The following is a 15,413-nucleotide window of genomic DNA, read 5'->3' on the forward strand; positions in this document are numbered from 1 at the left end:
CATGTATCATTTGACGCACAATCAGTCTATGCACATGGAAGGCCTATTTCAGGGCAAATGTAAGCAAAGCCTTCAAAAAAAAAATCGATTTTAGATACGCAAATTCAATCATTTGAGTATATCTCCACAACAGCATCTCCATACTGCGAGAAAATACTTATTTTAACTCTAGATATGTATGCATTTAATTCATATAACCATACAAACACATCTACTGTATACATCCTCTGCCACTGCAAGCAGAAATTCCTCAGACATACAAAATATTCAAGATTTAAAATGCATTTAGGGTTACTTTATCTGTTTGTGTATTTGAGAACAAAACAATTTCTCTAGCATCTCTCCCTCCTGACAATAACTAGTCAAGTATTTTAAACAATTGAGTATGCTGTAAATGCATACATATATTTATGTTTCTAATTACTTAATTCTTTTTGGAGATACAATTTCATCAAAACAAAAGCTCCCAAGCCTGCAAAAAGACTTATCTCACATATTTATCACACAATCCCTTCAAAACTAATTCCTGTGCAGGAGGAGTTAAATGCCAATATGCATCTCACTCACCCAGCAGATGATCAAGATAACCTCTTGAAGCAGTTTATCAATTTCAATGACACTTGGAGTAAAAACTTGGTCACATTCAACTGAGTAGTAAATCTGTTTCAGTAGGGCCATGCATTTAAACACGTAAGTGTAGATTTTTAAAAACTCACTAATTTCAAGAAAAAAAGCCATTCTCTCAACTAAATAAGACATAGATTTTCACAGAAAATAAAACTAACAGAATTCTTCCCCATGAGCAAAAGACAAAGATACTTTTCAGCGGATCTGCATTTTTGTTTGATCGATTCTATCAGAAGTATTTATTTTCTTCACCCCTAAGGTTCTGCTGTGAGAGAGGACTAGTTTTCTGACAAACAGATCCTTCAGGTAGGGTACCTTTACAGAGAAAAACGGAAGGGGATCTGCGTGTGCATATGTATGCCTCTTTAGCAAATCCTGAGCAATTAGGCAATTGCTGAGTGAAAACTGGAATGCGTAAGTTTTTTTTGCCTCCAGTCAATTTACACATTGTGTTAGTGAAAAAGAAAACAGTGTGGCAGCAGAAAAAAAGGAAAGATGACTTAAATCTGAGGGCACCACACTGCTTTCACAGACTCCTGCATGCAAAATGGCGAACTACAAAGAGATCTGTGGCCAAGGCATGCCAGGGAACTTCAGCTGATTTAGCCAGTTCTCACACTTAAAAACTTACCTTCCTCTACACACATGGTTTTTGTTTTGCTCTGTTATTACAGCAACTTTTTTTGGAGCAGTCAGGACAGGAGGCTTGTGCAAGGCCCCTACGCTGCAGGTAAACCTCCGCAGGCACATCCCCAAACGCACCCGCGCGGACTTGCTCGCAAGGTCAGGGCCACTGATTATTAACTTGTGCAGGCACAACATGCCTCTGTTTCTAAATGCTTTGCAAACGATTCTTACCATACTCAAATTAAATACAGATTTACGCAGAGAAACATCTCCCAACTCACACTAAAATGTCTGGAACGTTTGAATTACAGAACCTACTAGGAAAATCCAAGATGGGGCTAACAGGGAAGGGTAATAAATATTTTATTAGATCAGGTTGAAAAAAGAGATCGAATGCACGAAAGTCTGCCTTCCCCAATTATATCAAAAAAACTTTCCCTTTTATATCAACTGGTCCAGTAAAAGGTATTACCTGTCTCCACAAACTTTGTCTTATTTACATCCTCAGATTATCACAGTTACAAAAAGCAGTATCACCATTTGGAACATTAAAAAGATTCAGCAGCAAAACAATCACAGTTAGTTATTTCTGCAAAACCTGTGACAAAGTTCAGATGAGTGAGTGCAATCTATTGTCCGGTTCCTCCGAGTACTTCAGGCAAGCATTGTGCTTATTCTTTCCTCGTATCACAAGAGATGACTTGCAAACTGGTTAATTATAATAATGCATTTTATAGAGAGAAATTACCAAATTTAACATGCCCTCATGCAAACTTTGACCAGCTTATTTTTTGCTAAACAATGTAAGAAACAGCTAGCCCCTTAAGTATTTCAGGCCTGGGAGTACAACTACAGCAAAGCAAAGCAAAGCCAAACACAACCTCAGGCACCTGATTTATGACATAAATTCATAGCTCACTTAAAAGAAGTCTGTATTGTTCCATTCTCCCAACACGTAACAAATTTAGAATGAGCAAAAACTCAAGTATAAATCCAAGACCTTTCACATCTCTACGTCTCTCCTACATCATGCATTGTTTTTCTGCTCACAAACAACTACAGAACATTATCTCTTTCAGTGGAAATGAGAAAGAAGACTTTTAAGATGTTAGCCTCCACTTTTCTATGCACAGCTTTGTATATACAGTGACAAAATCCATAGAGAATCACTTGTTTAAGAAAAAAACAGACACAATTGAACATATACATATAAAATGCAATCACTTGGGGCAAGAAGAATGCCTGCTTTATATATAGGGAGGGGAAAAAACATAGGAGAAAGACAGTTAAAGCCTGCCCTTGAACACTACTTTTAAACAAAACAACAACTATAATCATGTTTTATTCATTCCCCCCCCCCCTTTCCTCCCTCTCTGCCATTATGCAATCCAAGCAAATATGTATAGATCTGGGAGGCCATATTCAAGTGCACAAGAACAACAAGCTCCCCGTCCTGGATCAGCTCGCTGCAGTAGCCTTAGACCTGCCGAAGCTGCCAGCCACCCACTAGTCTCTCTCCTGCAAACCAGGGAAGAGCTAAGTACCCTAAGCAGTTTGCAGAAGTTTCTACCCTCCTGCCTGCTTTCCAAACAGAAATGCATAGCTCTATAAATTCTCCTCGATTTTGCATTTTTTCTTCTGCCCCTCAGCTCAATTCAGCAATGAAAAGCGTTAAGGACACCAAGATTTTCCAGTTGGCTAATTCCATATATTCCCTACTCTCTTTCATATAACTACTCAGTAATGTCCACATCTACTCAGCATGCACAACAGTGCATGTCAACACACAAATCAAGTTCCTCATAATGCACAATCACCTTTTCTCCTTTCAAGCCCATGCCATGTTACAGTGCCAAAAGCACTTGTAGGAGAGAGTGAGCAACTGAAACAACCTGCAGATCTTACTTGTCCTTGCAATGAGGCCAACAGGTACTAATTTTGCTGCACGATGTTCAATCCTCTTTGGCTTGGCTCATATATAGGCTAATACTAATTTTTTAAGAGGATCACTGCAGAAAATGCCTAGTAGATAACAAGTTCACTGCTGCACACAAACCAAAAGGGGAAAAGAAATGAGTGGAAGAGAGGGAAAGACAGAAAGATGGTTATTATTGCTATATTAAGACACCTGTTTGAACTTGATACATGGGGTTCATTTAAGCTTTTTTATTGTCCTTAGAAAAGTCCTTTATCTGCTTATATCTATAGTCCAAATGTTTTTCTTTTCCTCCTCAGGTAGCATAAGAACATATTCTTGAGGTAGAGAAGTCTGTTGTTTTGTGCTTTAAAACACTTAGTGTCAGAAGTGTCACAATCGCAGTACTGTATGCAAACAATATGCATGTCCTCTCACTCAAAAAAAAAAAAAGCTTCTTTCCTACCTTGGTGCTATTTGACTGTTCTCCCTCTAGCCCCTCATAAAAAGTGCTTAACTTACTGAAGTAAGTTTCTTCTTTTTTATTCATGCCATTTTCAGAAACCTGCTCACACTATCAGAAGCTTGCTGCAGTACAGCTTGGCATGGTGTGGGGGGAGAAGAGGCAGGCAAAGAGGATTCTGGACACTTGAGGTAAATAAGAACGGAGCAAAACACCCTCCTAGATAAGCTACAATAATACAACTATTGAGACAGCTAAATAACCTTTTGCATAGTTTAAACTTTCCACATACATAAAAGACAGAATACAAGGGGTTTTTTTGCCAGAACACAATTAAATACAATACCCTATTTAGCCAATTCTAAATAGCAAGACTTGTAGCTTCTCCATCAAGAAAGATGGTACGCATTAGTGTGTAACAGAGCGTAGTCTCAAATACTCGGTTCTACTTTTTGGTCTGTAACTAACCAGTTGTATGAAAAGAAGAAGTCACTTTAATTCTCTGCTTTCTTCAACTCATCTGAAAAACAACGACGAAACCCTCCTATGAGAGGACAAACAACTGAAACAGCTTCCATGCAGCTGAGACACGTAACCCACGTGTGCAGTTACACCAGCACACAGGAGAGTTAACCCTCCAAGTGTAAGCTGCAGCATCCTTTTGGCATTCGCAGGCTCCTCCTACTATGCCAACAAGACATGTGCTACACTGAAAAACAACTCTGCAGCCACTCCACCCTCCTAAAACTCAAGGCCCCACTAAAGCAAGAGGGACCCTCTGCTATTTTTGATACACTTCATCTATGTACTTAGACACTTCAATCACAGGGCTAGGCCAGGTCAGATGGGGGAGGCCTTATGAAACGCTTCTTTACCAGCAGAGAAACAACAAGTTAGAAAGGGGGGCGGGAGAGCTTCAGAGAAAGAAAATCAAATATAGCAGCCAGAAGCATTTACCAGTGCCTTATTTATTATACAGCCTCCCAACCAGGCACATCCTTCTCTAGCTAGCTGACCACAGCACACAGCAGCTGCGTACTAGGCACAACAGAGAATGCGTGAAAACGGTTTAATATTATCACAGCAATGAAAATCTGAATTGTCATTTGAAAAACTTCCAATAAAATCATTTACGTACAAGTGAACAAAAAGAACTTTCAAAAGATACTAAATACATCAGGGAAGCTTATGCTCTGCTCTACTTTTTGCTGTCACATTTAAGTCTCTATCCTCATTATTACATGCTACCCAGAATACATTACTATGTTTCATGTATCTTTCCAAAAATGAACCATTGTGAAAAGTTCCCTCAGTCATATCTAGAAGTAATTAAATTTTAGTTCAGTAGGAAGCCTGATAGATGAGCATCTATTCAAAAATAACACTTCGGTGGTCATGTACCTTCAGCAATTCCTTTTTAACTCATTTAAAACATAGAGTAATTTGAATCTTTAGAAGATCCAGCAAAAGTAAAGCACAAGCATCTACTAATTTACCCACGACCTTTTGCAAACTATATGGTGTACATAAGTATTACATCTAATGACAGCAGTCCAGATCAAGAATTAATTGTGGCACAGCTGAAAGAGACCTGCATTTATTTCAACTGCAATAGAACACGTAAGGCAATATATTTTACAATATAACGTTCATGATACATGCACCACTTAAGAGGGTGGCAAGAGAGAGAAAAACGGTGGTTGCATGAGTGAGCGCAAAAGCAGCAGCGTGAGAAGACTGCAACCTGCAACTCCAGCCAGGTGGCCCTCAGCAGTTTACACATCCTCTAAACAGGTCTCCAAAGCCTTCCCAATAAGATGTTGCATAAAGAGGGTAACTCTGAAGTTCAACCACTCACAAAGTGGGGCAACTAGTGAAAGTGGCAGGGCAACTGGATCATCTCGCAGACAGCCATTCTTGCCGGACCTCTAAGTGATATAAAGCCACACTGTTTTGGCAGTGCACAGCTGTATCAGTGCAAGCAGGTTAACAAAAGGTTATGAAGTGTTTAATGTAACAGCTGTTTATATTGCGGGAGGATAACACTAGCAAAGCAAGGGCAACATAGTAAATTAAAGTAAATCTCCAGGCACATCTGCACCTATACCATCCAGAAGATCTATGAACCAGTCTTACTATTGTGAAATAAACCCATTCACACCAAACACTGAAATCAAATGCTTCATTCTTTGTGTGCTCCCTGTCAGCTACTATGACTTTTGTTTCTTAAAGACAGGCATGGACCTATTTTGGTAGGCATGACTGCAAGCAGCCTTTTGTAAACACACTCTGTAGCAATCCTTGACCATCGCAAAGTCTAAGTGTACAAAGAATAATTGCTTTTGGGGGGAACCAGGGGTGAATTATTTGCTCTCTAGGCCAAGAAATCCCAATAGAGATAGACTTCATCTGTCAGTGCAGCTATACATTTGCAAAACTTGCTTTTTTTCTCCCTTACCATCACACATGTAGAAACCTATTTCCTCGCCACTCATTTGTTTTCCATTCCTTTCACGTACTGTGGAGTCACCTGCACCACAACTCTGCTACCTGAATTACAGAGTTCCTGTCCATAACCTGCTCATCCCACATAACTTCACACTACGCTGTGCGGGGAAGTGTACGAACAGAGCGTGCTAAGCGCAGAGTTTTGCCCTACATGAGCTACTCGTACTACAATGCCTCATTCTGACTGGGTTTGTAAATGATACTCTCGCTCCGGAACAGCCTCCACATAAATGATCTACATCTGCGCAGCCACAAAGTCAACAGAATTTTGTTTAGGTACACTTGTATAATTGCCTAAGTTTGCCTTCTTTCTAATAAAAGAAGTCATTAAACAGGTCTCTAAGAAATAAGGTATCCAGAAGTTAGTATGAGATCAATGGCTACTTCTGACCTCAATGGTCGTAAAGTAGAAACAGCCTACAGCTAATGTCTGTAAGAATTTTAATTAAAAAAATTGAGACTTTACTACCATATTGATTTCCAGAGCATATTAGAACTACTTGGGTCTACTGACTTAAAGGAGACGCTTCACATTTCTCAGCTAAAGTACCTCCTTGCTAGAGGTATATGACAATAAAGACAGGAGGCAAGAGAACAGGACAATATTTCTGCACAAAACCAAGAGGCACACATGAAAAAGCTGTTCAGACTACAGGACTATCAGGTTCACCCCCATTTCGGGGCAGGCCCAAGTTCCTTCTCCCCTCCCTTTTGATGGCAGTCACATAATAGAAAAAAGCTGCAGCACTAAAGTTACATTCAATGCCTTCTCTTCATGGAGAGCCCTTAAACACTGAAGCTGCACGGTTTCATATATTCAGAAAACATTAGCAAATGGCCCGCACCTCGGTGAAACAGCAGAGACGACATCCACTTATAATTAGCTTGAGGGCAAACAGGAACAGACAAGGAACTCTTAAGTCACTTCACCCATCTCCTGCAAACTCAGCACCTCTACACAGACCTGATTTAAACTCTCCTGACAGCTGAAAAATAAAACAACTTATAATAGCTCCTCAAAACATATGCAGCCAGTTTCCAAACAGCAAGCATCCAGTACAGTCCTGCTATTCGCTTAATAAAAGACTGAGTTTCCAAATGGACAAAGTCTTTATTGAAGTGCCAAGATACTTTAATTGCAATTTGTAGGCTGCCTGGCACTTCGAAATAACCAAGTCACTTCCCAGCTGAATGAAAATGTCTCACATCCATATTTACCAAAAAGCAGCAGCCAGCTCAAATATCCTTTACATGCTTACACTGGCAAGGCACCAAGAGGTTCAACACTGCAGCCAAACTGCTACAGCAGGTGCAGCGCAGGCCAAACGCACTCCCCTCGCTATTTAGAGTAACAAACCCCCCCAGTAAGGCTGTAACCAGGATTTAAAAACCAGAACGGCGCGCACAGACCTGGCGGCTCCGGCGGGCCAGCCCGCCCGGCGGCTGCGCTCCGCGCCGAGCTCAGGGCAGCGCGGCCGGAGAGCCGGCACGGCTTCACGGGGGAGGGGAAAAAAAAAGAAATAAATAAATACACATTTATAAACCTGTCAGCTCTCACTCATTTGTTGAGGGAGAGGCTCCTCCTCTTCGTCCGACTCCAGCCGGATTTATAATGGGGGCTAATGAGAAATGCAGGAGCCCGGCCGTGCCGCACCTCTCCGCCTCGCCGCGGCCGGGGCCGCCCGCGCGGGGCTCCGCAGGGCTCCGCGGAGCCGCCGCCCGCGCCCCTCCCCGCCGCCGCCGCCGCCGCGCCCCGAACAAAGCGGGCGCGCCGCGCTGCGCCCCGGCCCCGCGGAGCCCCGCGGCGGCCCGGCCCGGCCCGGCGCCGCAGGTGCGCGCCGCAGCGCCCGCCCGTCCCCCGCCGAGCCCGCTCCCGCGGCGCCGCGCACCGGCAGGCCCCCGGCGGCGCCGCGGCAGCACGCGCAGCCCAGACACTCGCCCCCGAGGCGGCGGCGGCGGCTCTGCCTCCGCCTCCTCTTCCTCCTGGTCGTCCCCGCGGCGGCGGCGCCTGGCGCCGGGCGGCAGCACCTACCTGCTGCCGCGGAGGGGCTGCCGGCGCCCGCCTCGCCTCGCCCCCGCCTCGGCGCCTTCGCGGGGCAGGGTGGGCAGCGGCCGCCCCCTCCTCCCTGCGCCGCGGCGGCGAGCGCGGGGCGGGGGCAGGGCGGCGGCGGCGGCGGGGGGAGGAGGAGGAGGAGGAGGAGGAGGAGGAGTTGGTGCCAGTGTGTAACAAGTTTGGGTTGCCCCGCAGTATGGCGGCCGGCGCCGGAGGCGGGAGGGCGCTGCCGCGGGGAGCGGCGCGGCGCGGGGGGGGGCCGGGGGGCCGCGGCGGGGAGGCCCATCCCCCCCGGCAGGGTGGGGGCTCGGCCCGAGCAGCGCCGCTTCCCCGCCGCGCAGGGAGGGGCTCGACGGCCCCGCGCGGCCCGGCCGTTGCGGCCCCCCGCCCCCGACCGTTGCGGCCCCCCGGCCGTTGCGGCCCCCGCGCGCGCCCCGGCCCCGCGGCGGCCCCGCAGAGGGGGGCCGGGCTGGGCCGGGCTGTGCGGCGGGGCGCTCGCCCCGGGGGGCACCCCGTGCCGGCGGGGCTGTGCCGAGGAGGCTGTGCCCCCGGCTCCCCGGGGCGGGGGCAGCTGCCGGACCCCGCTCCGCCGCTGGCTTCCCCCGCCAGCCCGCGCCTGCACCTCGAGCAGCCCCCGCCGCTCCCCGGCGCCCCGCAGCCGAGCAGGAATGGCTTCACACTCGTCAGCTTTTCTCTGTAACCTGTCTGCTTTTCCCTTTCCCCCGAGCTCTGAAGCTTCCCACTAACTCCAGGTCCTCCAAAGGCTCCCATTAGGCCGGAGAGGAGCACAGCAGCTACATGACGCCCACTTGATGACAGCTATGGTAATGGTATAAGCAAACCAGCTCCTCGCTAATGATTTAGTGCTGTGTCGCTTGAAAATACATTAATGCGCTTCTACGGAAAGCAGATTTGGTGCCTCCACAAACCACCGGGTCATGCAATAGCTACCTCACTTCCTTGTACCTACTGCTATTTGTCACATTGCCCTGCTGTATCTTGTCTCCAGCGAGACAGATCCAGGCAGCGGCAGCCTCATTGCAAACCGCAACACGAATCAAATCCAGTATGCAACCTCTCGGCACTGCCAAAATATGAATGATTTATATTAAAAGCAAACATTATTGGAATTACTGTGCCTCAAAGCGTAGGCCTGCTTAGGTGACTGCCTTGTAATGTTAAAGGAGGAACAGCTTGGCATAAAAGAGAAAATAGGTCAGTGACTATAGAGATTTCACCCAGGATGCTTGTGCTGAGTCACTGATGAGTTATTGATTTCCCTCGTGTTCATGTGCGCCTGCGATGACTTGTTCTGGTGAAGGAGATGAACCAGCACTGTAGGCATGGATGACTGATTTCTTTACCGTGGTGGAAAAGGTGATATCCAATGTCCTCTCATTACCATAGCTTCGTTTCCAGGAGCCAGTTAAGCAACAATGAACAAAATATTTAGTTCATTGGACATTGGCTTTTGCCTTACTGGGAATCCATCACCCAACCGACCCTTTAATTCCAGCCTGGCAAAATGTATGTATTGTTACAAAAACAGAATAGCTGAGTTTTAATAGCTGCACTTCACATTAAAGATAGCTGAGAAATACTGTCAAAATGAAATTACTGAGGAAACAGAGTCTCTTAGAAACATAAGAGTCCTGAGGATACCCCCAGACAAAGAAAGCTTACGTGCAAGGCAAGAGAGCTTACATACAAGCAAGACCCAGCCAGTCTGATATTTTAGGGCAGCTATGATTCAGGGCATTTGAAATTGCAGGCTTTGAGGAAGGATATTGTTATTACATGGAGAACACAGAGAAATCCACTTCCTCTCATTACATTTTCAAAATGGTGATTTAACTTAGGCCGGCCTGATATTGGGCTATTGGTGTCCGTCACACCATTGACATCAAACAGGGTCACGCACCATAAAAACATTAGAGTGGAGGCATCAAGAAGGAACTAGTCACACAGGGCTCCAAAGACGCTATGGCAGCCTGACAAAAGCAACAGAGAACAGGAGAAGCCACGGAAACGGCATGCTCCGGAAAGGGGGGAAAGAACCATTTCTGACAATTTGCTTGTTGAGTAGGAGCATGAAAAGGGATCAAACTCTGAACCCCCATAGCCATGTTGGAAAATCCCTTGTATAAATACAGTAACAGCATAAAAAAATCCTCATGGTATATCATATTCTATTTGGCGAATTGCTATAGTTCGTACCAGCGAAAGAATAAGCCACAACTCCTCTGGGACTGGCTGCTGGTATTAATATACCAGCAAAATCTTTCTAGCATAGACAAAGCTTTAAGCATCTCCTGAGGGATACAGCTATGAAATGATATTCCAAGGAAAGAAACATAAAGATTTTTTTTCATCTCTTTTGCATTGTACAAATCCTAGGCTGAGACAGCTCTTGACATAGACTACTAAAATCACAGGGGTGCTGTTAGGCTTCCCCAGGGGTTCTGTGCTCTGTATAGCACTTCCAGATACCCACAGCAGTATATAGGAATAGGAGCAAAAGCCAGCACCCCGCCAAAATTTCCACTAATCCTACTGTCTCTATGCAGGTTAGATTTCATGGCTGTTAGGAATGACATTGTTCGTTTGTACAGTGTAGTTTTCATTCTCGGTAAAATGTGGGGGGGTTTTGGTGCGTCTCACAGGTGCAAAGGACAGAGGTAAAACAAGGAATTGGTATCTGGACCTCGACGAATGTGGGATTCTCCATCAGATTCAGGATCTTCTTTCAAGTAAAAAGTGTTACCAACAGGGATCTGGTGAGAAATAAGAAATGCCCACATTGTCAGGAACGTGTAACAAGTAACGTAACTTGGGCCACTGAAATTCCTATCAGTTCCCATTATAAATAACATCTTTCAGAGGATTTGAAAACAAAAAGCAGCATTGTGTTAAACAGTGGACACAGTGCTTGCAAAATGTTCTGACTGAAGGCTTTATGACCCTTTATTTCTACCCCTGAACAAGTACGGGCTGGACTGAAGGACCTTTGTAATATTACCTTGCCAGCCTCTCTTAATAGTAACTTCCCTGCTTCATTCAGCCCTGCGATGTGTACTATCCTGTGCTGTATGCTGTGAAGAGTTGCCTCCTAGACAGCTACCTTCCTAGAAATTTTGGAGTTTTTCAGATATGTAACATTAATCTAGATTGCATGTGAACTACTGATACAGAGCTAAAGCCACTGGCCCTCGCAATGATTAAAACTGGATTTCTTTTGCTAGAAATGGTCTTTGTCTTTCAAAACATTACATACTGTGGTAATGAGGTCATATAATGAACAGCTATTAATACATGTCTGCAGCAGTTTTATAACAAAAATTCCAAAGGTACACATGAAACATGCTTTTAAGAACTCCATTAGAAATGTAATAAGGTATAATCTTCAAAAGTACACATAATGTATGCTGCAAAATAATAATATGTGAAGACTAGCTCAGGCATAATATACCTGCTTCTGAAATCATGTTCAGAGGAATATACACATTGGCATGTTAAGTCCAGGCAAAGTGTACAAAATTTCTGCCAGAAAAAAAAAAAAAAAGAGGAATCAAGCAAGGAAAAGCTACAGAAAGCATTAATAGCTGACAGTCCTCTCAAAAATAAAGCCCTTAATTAAACTGAGGAAGAAATAAGCTGCAGGGATAAAAGATACCACAGAATAGTAGGGAATGAGAGGAAGACTGAAGCTGGCCCAGAAGCTAGGTCTGAAGCTGAGGACAGATAAGCTCAAGAGTGAGTGAGTGAACAGCTGGTAGGTATTTAGGTGGTCAGTGAAAGGGGTAGTGAATGTGTCTGGAGGTTTGCAGACATATATGTAATGCAATGAACAGATCAGTAGCAGAGTACATGAGTGAATGAATAGATGAAAGAATAAAAAAAAAGTTGAGGTGAATGAATGTGGCTAAGTGAACATTTCTAAACATAATCCAAGTTCAAACTGTACTGTTTTATTACTACACTGTTGTGATGCCATCACTTTTCAAATCATTTAATGGTGATATGTATCAATACTAAAGGACAACAGCATGCATTCCCCCCACCACCCCAAAAAAACTATTCTAACTCAACGGTCTTGGAAAAATAGCATGGTAAACATGTAAATTTTAAGTGCACTTTATAGTCATGACAGTTTTGGAAATCTTAATACAGAAAAATTAGATGCACAACAAAAGGAATTCAAACACAAATAAAAATAGTCAATAAATTCATGTTGCTTAACATTCACATTTTTAAGCTAGTAATAATTGGCATAGACCTAAAATTATTTGCAGAATAGGAAAACATCATTAACCCTTTATCACAGATTGGGAAGATGATGCACAACAGCTTGAAGTGATTTATACAAGATTGCAGAGTTAGTCAGTGGCAAAACCACAGGCAGAGAAAACCTTGACCTTTTGCTTCTGCATCTTCCCCATAAGGCAGAGAAAATGCACTGCCATTCACTTTTGCAATTACAGAGGCAATGGAACTAAATTATAATAGTCAAAGGGCGTTATCTCCCAACACTGCGGGGTTTTTTGGTCTAAACACTTCCTATATCATTATGGATAAACGTGGCAATTATGTAAAGGATACACTCCAAGACTTTAAAATTATCTCCGTGTTTGCCCTGTGTCCATCTGTATGTCTAAGAAAGAAAGGGAGAGGGGGAGGTAGCTGCTACACAGACATTGCATTTAGATCATGTACTATGGAGAAAGGGTGACATGGGAGGCCACTTTCTCCTCTTTTGATCGATCTACTGGCTAGGAACCCCATACTGGCCACATAGAATATTTTTCTTTTCTTTTTACTTCCTAATCTAGAATAGCAGATTTAGTGGAGTTACACTGTAGGTTAGTGTCCAGCCCATGGAGACAAAGAGTTATCGCTGGTCCAGTCCCCATTAAATCTCAGTGGAAAGCCTGTTAAAAGTTTGCTCAGGGGATGAGGGACAGCCTGAATTTAGGAGAGATTGGCAAAAGCGGTAAGAACTTCCCTAATTCTGTTTCTCTGCAAGTATGCATATTTTACAAACAGAACTCACTTGCAAAGTATGTTAGCAAATATTGGCACATCCCTTTGTTTGTAGACAAAGCATCCAAATAGCAGCAACTGAAATATTTTAAATGTTAATTGTTTTTACTTATCGGCATCCAGCTTGGAACCTACAACTCTTATTTAGACAGGTAATTCAGCTTAGTTACACGCAGGAATACAAATTGAAGAGTCTAATCATTCAAGTAGTCTTCTCATAGTAAACTGGCATGGAAAGAAACAGGATCAACAGCCAACGAATGATAAATGAACAATAAAAGACAAACACCTTAAAAACCACTACATATAGCAGGAAAAGTGCACGGGCTAGTGGAGGTGTCAAAATGTATTTATTAACAAGAGAAATAGTAAAAAATACATCAGCAGTGCCTGCCTCATAGGACAGAGTCAATGAGGCAGCAGTACTCGTCATATGGCAAGATGATGAAGAAACTAAAGCTCAATATATTGTTTTTCTTCTCTTTTGAAAATGTGACTTACATCTCCAGAAAGACCAAGGCTAACAAAGATTTTAAAACAGAATCATGGCAACACCAATCAGCGGAACTATTTTCAATTACATATTTTTCATACAAGTCAACATCAAACTGTTAATGTGGAATAACCGTGCTAGTGATGAAGAAGTATGAAGCCAGAACAGTAACAAAGTTGTTCTGTTGTTAGCATAGGAAAAGCAAAAGTAAAGTATGACAGCAATGGATCAAGCCATTTACAAACTTTACACCAAGCTTGCTGTATTCCTATATGCACCCTGCATTTTTATTAGCTTCATTATTACCGTGTCTTATTACTTTTTAAATGTTTTCTACAGTCATTTTTTCAGAGTAGTAGATTTGTATGACATTTCACAAATACAAATTAAGAACTGATTACTCATTTGATTGTAAAAGTTAATAGCGATGCACCAGTCTCTGTTCTATAGTGGGTGAAGAGTTTGCCTTTTATCATTCAGCGTATGTTAATCCTATTTATTTCCACACATGGCAGTTTACTAGGAGAGGACTGCTCAAGTGGTCAGATTCTTCAGTTTACACTCAAAAGCTGAATTACCTAGGTAAGACTTGTAGATTCTGAGTTTGGGCTTTGATAAGCAAAGAATATTAACTTAAAAAAAAGTATTTCTTGTAGGTGTTGCTACTCTCCTACTGGGCATCTGCTTTAAGTAATACACAGGCCACTGAATTCCTGTAAACACTGGGACAGCCACGGACCTGCAAAACGAGAGGTCAGGTCGTCAGCGGAAATATGCCATGAATAAAACATGAAAGCAGACTCCTGTTCTCTCCTTCCATGCCCTGCTTGTCTTTTTTTCAGTGTATTGGTTTGGTATTTTTGTGCTGGCATCCTTTGTCCTTCTTGCTCTACAGGAATGCATAAATCTGATGCAACTTGCTGCCTGAACTAAGTTGCCCTAAAAACAATCCCTTTGCTGAGGCTAAACCGGGTCAGGATTCCCCGAAGTGTGGAGTTACACAGACGTTTCTTTCCTGCCCTACAGTAAGGCTCTGCTTTCCACCGGTTGCTCCTCTAAAATTTCTGTTATTTCACATGGAGAACAATAGCAGGGGATCCAGTTGCCTCGCTATTATAAATTAAATAAAAGGACACACAGTACAGGAAAGGATGGGATTTTCTAAGATGATATGAGTAATTTGTAACTAACAAAAACCTCTTGGGAACACAGCTTTCTGTTCCAGAGAATGAGAAACAGGCAAATAAAGAATAGGGTGGAAGGGATAAAGATCAAGGATATTCTTTGACAAGAGACTTATAAAGACATAAAAGATCACTTTAAGCTCACAGAAACTGAAGGAAAATAGTATAGCTTTTCTATGCCTTGCATAACTAAGTGAGTCAAAGTGCAAAATATAAAAGTTCACAGCTGTGTCTCTCCATTCCCATCCCCCCCACAAAAATGAACGCAAAGATTTACAGTTACTGCATTTTACATGTGTGCTTCCTATCAGTTATTAAAACAATACACAACCTGCCTCTAAAGAACGTGATACTTCTAGGAGCTGAGCTTTCAGGCTACCTGCAAAAGATGTGTTTTTTAGCTCTCTAAAACATCCACTCTCAGAACTTCGTCATTCATTTCTCTGCAGAACTGCCCAGACTGCATAGGGAAATTACCAGAAAGAAGAAAAAAATCTAAGAAG

At 43.3% G+C, this 15,413-nt stretch overlaps 1 protein-coding gene across 7 annotated transcripts in view; it reads right to left on the minus strand.

Annotated features, from left to right (window-relative positions):
- The window catches only part of LOC135323468 (semaphorin-4D-like), a 104,356-nt gene extending 96,046 nt beyond the window's left edge, over positions 1–8,310 (minus strand). For 4 of the 7 annotated variants that reach the window (XM_064499821.1, XM_064499820.1, XM_064499819.1 and 1 more), the window contains exon 1: positions 8,173–8,310. The gene's annotated coding sequence lies outside the window, so the exon portion shown is untranslated. Of the gene's footprint in view, positions 1–7,550; positions 7,625–7,684; positions 7,813–8,172 lie in introns of those variants that run through there. The other 3 variants (XM_064499817.1, XM_064499815.1, XM_064499816.1) reach the window with 3 other exon arrangements.
- Between the last annotated feature and the right edge of the window lie 7,103 nt (positions 8,311–15,413).

Source organism: Dromaius novaehollandiae, chromosome W (genome assembly GCF_036370855.1).
Source record: "Dromaius novaehollandiae isolate bDroNov1 chromosome W, bDroNov1.hap1, whole genome shotgun sequence".
In the NCBI taxonomy this organism is placed as follows: Eukaryota; Metazoa; Chordata; class Aves; order Casuariiformes; family Dromaiidae; genus Dromaius; species Dromaius novaehollandiae.